The 7452-nt window shown below is 47.7% G+C and overlaps 1 pseudogene; it reads right to left on the reverse strand.

The window, feature by feature from the left end:
• Positions 1 to 287: 287 nt before the first annotated feature.
• On the reverse strand, positions 288 to 6033 carry LOC124675188 (annotated as a pseudogene).
• Positions 6034 to 7452: the final 1419 nt, after the last annotated feature.

A 7452-nucleotide genomic window follows, 5' to 3' on the forward strand; every position in this document is an offset into this window, starting at 1 on the left:
GGCTGTCATGAAACTTCTTCCTGATTTAATTAAATCTACAGCTTCATGTTTAGATAAGAGCGGCCTGGTGCAGTGGTTGAGTACTTCCACTTGTGTCTTGGAGGTACTGGGTTCAAATCAACCTCCTTGCATAATAAAAAAGCAAGGGAAAGGCTGACTAGAAATACCCTTCTCCAGATCACACAATGTTTACAAACCTATTTAAAGAGTTAATAATATCTTAAATAATATCTTGGTTTTACAAAGTAATGTTAAAAGCTTTGAGCACCGGGTGCGCCCTTAATTCATGTTTACAAACCATATTTAAAGAGTTAATAATATCTTAAATTGTATCATGGTTTTACAAAGTAATTTTAAAAGTATAGAAATTTCTAGCCCATGCAGGTGCACAGGTCGATGTGTTGCTTTTATAGTTAGAAAAAGAAACCAAGGTGTACGGTACAACCAATCAAAGAGGAGAGAGCATAGTCCACCTTTATCTCATGTTCTTTTGTGTGCTTCCTTTCATGTTTATCCCCTAAAACCAGTGAATGTGCTGTCTTTTCCTTCTCTTTACCCCCGGAAGCCAGATGAAGCTACTTCCCGTTTCTCCTCTTCATTCACATGGTCGACTACTATAGGATGAAAAAAAATATAGCAAATTAATGGAGAGAGCAACTAGTAGAGAAAATTAAGATGAAACTGTTGTTATAATTTACCTCATGTTTCCGTAAACCTACTGATCAAGTGGTGGGACAGACTATCCCTCGCCCTGACGGCGTTCTCATCTGCTAGCTGGCGCAGTTGCCGACTGTAATTCACCTCCACATCGGTCGGCATGCCTGCACCCTTCTCCATGTCTATCACTATGTTATGCAAAATGCAGCACGCGTCGATTATCCGAAACATCTCATCTCCGTTGTTCGGACGCCACATTTTTCCTGCAGGAACTTCCAAGTGTCTTTGAACCTTGCCAGCGCCCTCAGGGCGACGTTTCTGGCTGTGGAGTGTCTCGTATTGAAATCTGCTTTCGAATCTGGGAGGTCATTCTCCTGGTAGGGTGTGAGGAGCCAAGGAAGAAGAGGGTATTCTGCATCACCAATTATGTATTCCCCAACTTCTGAACCATCTGATACCTTCAGCTTGCTCCCATTCAGCCACTCGCCCTTCTCGCAAAGCTCAAAGAGACCAGACCCGTGCAAAATGCTCGACTGGTTCATGCTACTTGACAATCCAAACCAAATGTTTGTGAACCTCAAATCTGGATCAACGACGACTTGTATTAGCATACCGTCGTTCTTCTCATGGTCGCTGTTTGCTTCAGCTGACAGAAGGGGGACTGCGATGCGAACTGTGTCTACAACACCGCAGCAGTTTGTAAGGCCATGGATCTTGTCAAACTTCGATTTGATCTCCTCCATTTCACCTGAGGCTGGCCAGTGCAAGTGGTGGTTTGCTCGCTCACACAAGTAACTAGCAAACCTGCAAGTTACCAGCGAGACGGTGGACCGGTTCATACCAACAACAGATCCAATGGTCTCTAGTGACTCACCAGAGCTTAACACTCTCAGAGCAATGGCTACCTGATCTTCTAAAGATAGCCCACTCCCATCATCCAGGGTCTGATCCCTTACCATCATATTATCTTCCAAAAATGGCACACTCACCAAGCTGCAGATGTAGCTGAAGTTGCTTCGCATTTTCAAGACAGACCCAAGTGCTTGTGCATCGATCATAGAAGATGAAAAGGTTCCTGCACGAGAAGAAATAATACATAACTTGCAAGGCAAGAGCTATACTCTAACAGTATTAAAATAGACTCCAGAAATCACATTTAAATTAATATCTATGAAGTTTCTATAGAGGAACTAAGAGGTATCTCTACTCTCTTTTTTTCCAGTTTTTTTTTTTTGCTAGAGCCAGGATATGATCAAAGTTCTCTACTCTCTAGCTTGCCTTCCACCTGCATATATATGCTGGCATCACAACCATGAATATCTACACGCTGAAATGACACACTCGAGCAAAGTTTAAAGGTACGAAATACATTCAAACATTATCATATATGAATGAAAGGAGGAAAAATAATAAACAAACTAAATTGGCATGATCTACCTGAATAAATTAAGACAAAACATGTGTGCTTAACATACCTCCAAATACGGTAGAGTGGCTAATATTTGACTCCAAGTTGCAGTGATCTCTTGTGTACATGACGTACCATTTCCTTCTGTCACTTCCATGATGTGCGTATGCCTTCACATGCTCAACATGGCTGAACTTATCCCACTCAGGGCCAGATTGTCCTGCAGCTACTGAAGTGAGCAGCCATGGCCTGCAGTCTAGCTGCAAATGCCTTGGCTTTATATCTCTCATGTAATCTGGGAGCTTTTCCATGAGGTAATCCTCCAGCACCAGCCTCTGGAGTGCAGGAACATCCTCCAGCACTTCCATCTTTGGGCAGCTGTTGATAACAAGCTTCTGCAGATTGGGAAGATTAGTGATCCTCCGCAGGTCGGGGTTGTGAGACACTTGAAGCTCAACAAGGGAAGCAAACTTATCAAGTGAGCTGAGGTGCTGGACCCAGGATACAATCAACGTTCTCAGAGCCCTCGCATGGGAGACAAGGCCAGGAGGAACACGCTTCAATTTGCAGCGATTGAGCCGAAGATCCTTCAAATTTTGCATGGCTTGCACATGCTCCTCCCAGTGCCACTCCTCCCAGCCCACCAGTCCATCCAAGCCCATCTTTTGCAATCTAGGAAATGAGGTTGCTGCCCGGGAAGGATGCACGAATCCAGGACCAACAAGCTTGATGGATGGAGCACGGGAGATCTGAATGACCTGTAAATAGGGGAGTTGACACAGGCCATCAGAAAGTTGGGTGCAACAAGCTAGGTCATACATCCTTAGAAACTGCAAGTTGTTAAGGGGTGTCGCTTCTGCCAACATCCACCTTGGGAGCCGCTGGCCAAAATACCCATTGATATTAAGATATTCTAATCTTGTAGAAGGGCAGAGCTCATCAAACACCTTCTGGACTTGTTGCTGTTCTTCCTCAGGGACTCCTTCTTTCTCTTTGACCAGCCCATCATTCCCCAGTCTGCTAGCGCAGGAAAGGAGCATTTCCGTAAGATGCTTCTTTTCACCAATCCTAGCATTTGCGGCGTATGAAGCAATAGATACATTCTCCAAGTCACTAATTGCAAGAAGCCTAAGCTGAGAAAGAGGCCCCAACTCTTCCAAACTGCACCAGTCACCATTCATGCGGGCTCGAAACCCACCTAGTCTCCTCATACTTGTCAACTCACAGAACCCTCTAGGAATATTGGCATCTTTACTTATGCCAGCAAGGTTAAGAATCCTCAGATGACCAAGTTTCACGATGCTATCAGGAAGTTTAACCAAACTTTCACATCCTCTGACGCTAATGTACTGCAATAATTTCATCTTGGCAATATTCCTTGGAAGTGCAGATATATCAGTCTTTATTAGGGCCAAATACCTCAGGTGCTTGAGTTCATGTAAAGATTCAACCAATGCAGCTACATTCATAGATTCTATATGCAAAGTACGCAGATTAGAACAAGTAACGAACGAATCACCAGGCTTCATATTGATTTTCCCAATTGAGATTAAAGTTCTCAGTGATTTCTGCCCTTGTAAAGATCTCCACTCTAAAACCCCTGATTGCAATCCATTGTTTTCTATCGACAACTGAAGATACTTTTGTGAACTGAGCTTACTATTAGTATCAGTTTCTCCGTTCTGAGCTGTGAGTGCTTCACCTCTAGCCACATATTGAGCAAATGAGCGAACAACATCATGCATGCTGCCAATCCATAGATTAACAGAATCTGGCTCTATCAGGTTCCTCGATATTAGCTCCTTATAGTAATGCATTCCCAGTTCTTCTAAGTCATTTGAGTTCCCATAAATAAATCCTTCACTAATCCACATGCCAACAACATCAAAAACATCAAACTTTTGACCCTTGGGAAGAAGGGAGTAGAATAGAAAGCACTGCTTAAGATAAGGAGGCAAATCTTCATAACTCAGGTATACTGCATAGTTGAGCTCTTGGGGCATTTCAGATAGTGACCATGCGGAATCATCCAAAACCTGCTCCCAGTCACGGCATAGTGTCCCCCTCTGGTGCAAGAGTCCGCCCATTACTTTGACAGCAAGCGGCAAACCACCACATTTTGCTAAAATTTTGAATCCAATATTCTTCAACTTCTCAATCTCAGACCCATCTATCTCACTTGAGATTGCCTGCAAATGTGCAGTTCAAGGGAGTAAGGGACCAACCAATAGAGTTAATAACTAGCTAATTGTGTTAATAAAAATAAAGTGACATAAACCGTTCGCCTGATTCAGAGGTTAGTGTTAATTGCTTAGTACCTGCTTCTTAAGCAATGACCAGGCATCTTCATCCTCTAATTTATCAATGTGGTGGTAAGGCTCCTCAGCTGTCATCCCTCGGGCAACTGTTTCATATCTAGTGGTGATGAGGATGCAGCTTCCTGGAGCAGCAGCATTGACCAAGGGAATTTTGAGTACAACCTCCCATGCTCTCTGGTTCCAAACATCATCCATCACCAGCAATATCTTATTCGCTTTCAGTGTAGCGGCAAGTGCTGGCTGAAGCACAGCCAATGCTTTTTCACCACGATGGTCTCCTCCAGCAAGGGTGATAGCTGTCCTGAGCAGCTCAGCCTTGTCGAATTCCTGGTTAACGCTCAACCATATTTTCTTGTCAAACTCACTTCGGATGGCCTCGTCATTGAAGACCTTCTGTGCAAGGGTGGTCTTGCCGATCCCACCGACCCCCACAATGGCGACAACTATGACGTTGCTGTTGCCTCTCCTTTGTGTCAGCATGATCTCCACCAATCTTCTTGTTTGTTCTTCTATCTTCTCCCCAACCACGCCTGACAAGTCGAGCTCCCCGGATGTCTCGCGGTCGTTGTTGCCATTCACGGCCACCATGTTGCCACGGTCCTCATAGGACCCAAGGTTAGCAAAGCTGAAGGTTTCACTTCGCGCATTGATGGTGTCAAGCCTCTGGTTGAGTGACTTGATGCGGCTGCCAATGTCGTGGGCATAGAGAGGATTCCGCAGACAGAAAACCAGAGGGTTGAAGCACTTCATGCAGGCTGCGGATGGTGGACCCTGCTCCATGGCTTTGAGCTGGCAGAGGTCGAGGATGTTGGCAGCATCATACATGACGTGCTTGAGCTCGTTGACCCAGGCTTGCACTCTCTTGTCAGTGATGCGCCTCCTGTCGGCATCAGTGAGGAAGTTCGTGAGATCATGAAGCTTAACCCCCATCTGTTGGATCTCGTGATGGACACCTAGAAGCATCCCTAGCTCTTTTTCTGCCACTTGCGTTATCAAGTGACTTATGTAGGATGCAAATGCAGCCAGGACAATCGCCATCACCACAGCTTCAACAATTTGCGCTGCAAAAAAAAATTGAACTGAAGTTATGGCATCTCCGTCTTTAGTTTTAAGTACATATCGACGGGCTAGCCCCATGGATCCTTATATCAGCATCCTGCGTCAAGTTCTGTATCTGATATGATGGTACCGGGTGGAAGATTTTGCCTTTCTCAGAACAAAAGAAGAATTAATAACAGATGAGCGGAACTATATATGGACGCAAAATTGTCCAAAATATAAATTTAAGCACCAGAAGCTGACTGGCCGGAAGCCACAGAAATTATGGATGCACCTTGAACTGGAGAGACGCATGGATCTGCAATTTGGGGCTCGCTCCACGTTTGGGAAGAGGCCCCGCTTCCTCCCTTTGAACCGGCTGGATCTTGGTGCAGCCTCTGTTAGTCTTGTGCTTGTTGTTAATCTGCATAGATGTGAAGTTAAGTGGTGCCTCTTCGAACCAGATTGGGCCGCGATTCTTTGTTTAGTCCCTCGATCGGAGCCTCAGTGATTCGCTGCACCACTCAAAAATCAAAATTAATAAATCTCAACCCCTTTCTCTCACGTTGTGGTTGGCGGCTCTGGAGGCTCAGCGGGGAACAAAGCGCGGAAGCGGCCCTCCTTGGGAGAAAACAGACTAACCTTACTCGATAATAATCAGTTTTTTTTTAGATGCGATAATAATCAGTTGGCTAGTCTCAACTTGATCAATGAAGATACCAAAATGGCAGCACACATTCAAAAGGGTATTATTGGAAAGGAAGAACGAAATAAAAAAATTGAAACGGAGGCAAAAACTTTGGCTCATTCATTGATTAAGTAGAAGGTGCTCGGTTTTTAGGAGAAAATCGGGCGAAAACCCACACTCACAACTACCCACTCGCCACCACGAGGGGCACACCAAACCACCCTGGCTACCCACAAAAGCTACACACATGTGAAGCTCAAGTTGGCCTATGACAAACAAATGGCTCTTCGAGAAGAGGCTGGCAGCTTCGATTCTGAAGACGAAACCCGGAGAGGAGATGCACAAGACGCGCGCGTCGAATAGGACCTTCACCGGACCGCCCCTCGAAGGTCATCGTACACTTGCTCATCACCATTGTTGTTGCCTCGCAAAACCTCCACCCCGGAACACCCGCATCATCGGTTGACCACCAGCCAACCCAGATGCCGTGTGCGGCCAACCCGACGGAGTGCGCGAAGGGGATCACCGGCTTCAAGACGACGGCCTCAAGAGGGGAAGCGACGATAGAACGACGCCGTCATCCGATCCCGCAAGGTAGGATCTAGGCTTTCACCCGAAGACGTGAACCCAGGGATAGCGAAGGTTGAAGAGCTTCACGACCGCCCCCAAGAAGGACGGCGACGTCCACGGATGCCGCGCGGTCAGGCTTTCGCCTAAAGCAGTCGAGCCTACAACATTCCCACGCAATCGGACAACAAGACGAAGCTTCGCCAGTGCGCACTCCGTTGACACACACCTCCTGCGCGGCGACAGCGCAACCGCTGCATAGGAGCCACCGATGAGATCCCGGGGCAGCCGCCCCACTGCCTAGCACCACCGAAGCTTCACGCTGCCTCGCCGCGCAACCGCCGCATAGGAGCCACCGATGAGATCCCGGGGCAGCCGCCCCACTGCCTAGCACCACCGAAGCTTCACGCTGCCCAAGCCATCTGGAACCCAGCGAGCCCAGAAAATGACCAACACAGCGCGCCCTAGACCATCCCTGCACCGCACATCGGCCATGGACTGCACGCACCGCCGCCTGACCATCCACACGGCCCAAGCGTCGCCGCATCCGCCGGCCGCCGCCACGGCCCGCCTCCCCATCAGATCCGGGAGCGTAGGCTCCTGATCTGTCACCCCATCGTCCCGGAGCCGCCGCTCCGGCGTCCTTGCGCCCACCTCCGCGCCACACAGCGCCCAACCTGGCTACCCTCGCACGCCCGCCTGGATCCACCTCGCAGCAGCACCCACCTGGCCATCCCCGACGCCTGCCCGGAGTAACCCCTCCGGCAACAGCAGAC

This window comes from Lolium rigidum, chromosome 7 (assembly GCF_022539505.1).
Source record: "Lolium rigidum isolate FL_2022 chromosome 7, APGP_CSIRO_Lrig_0.1, whole genome shotgun sequence".
Taxonomy (NCBI): Eukaryota; Viridiplantae; Streptophyta; class Magnoliopsida; order Poales; family Poaceae; genus Lolium; species Lolium rigidum.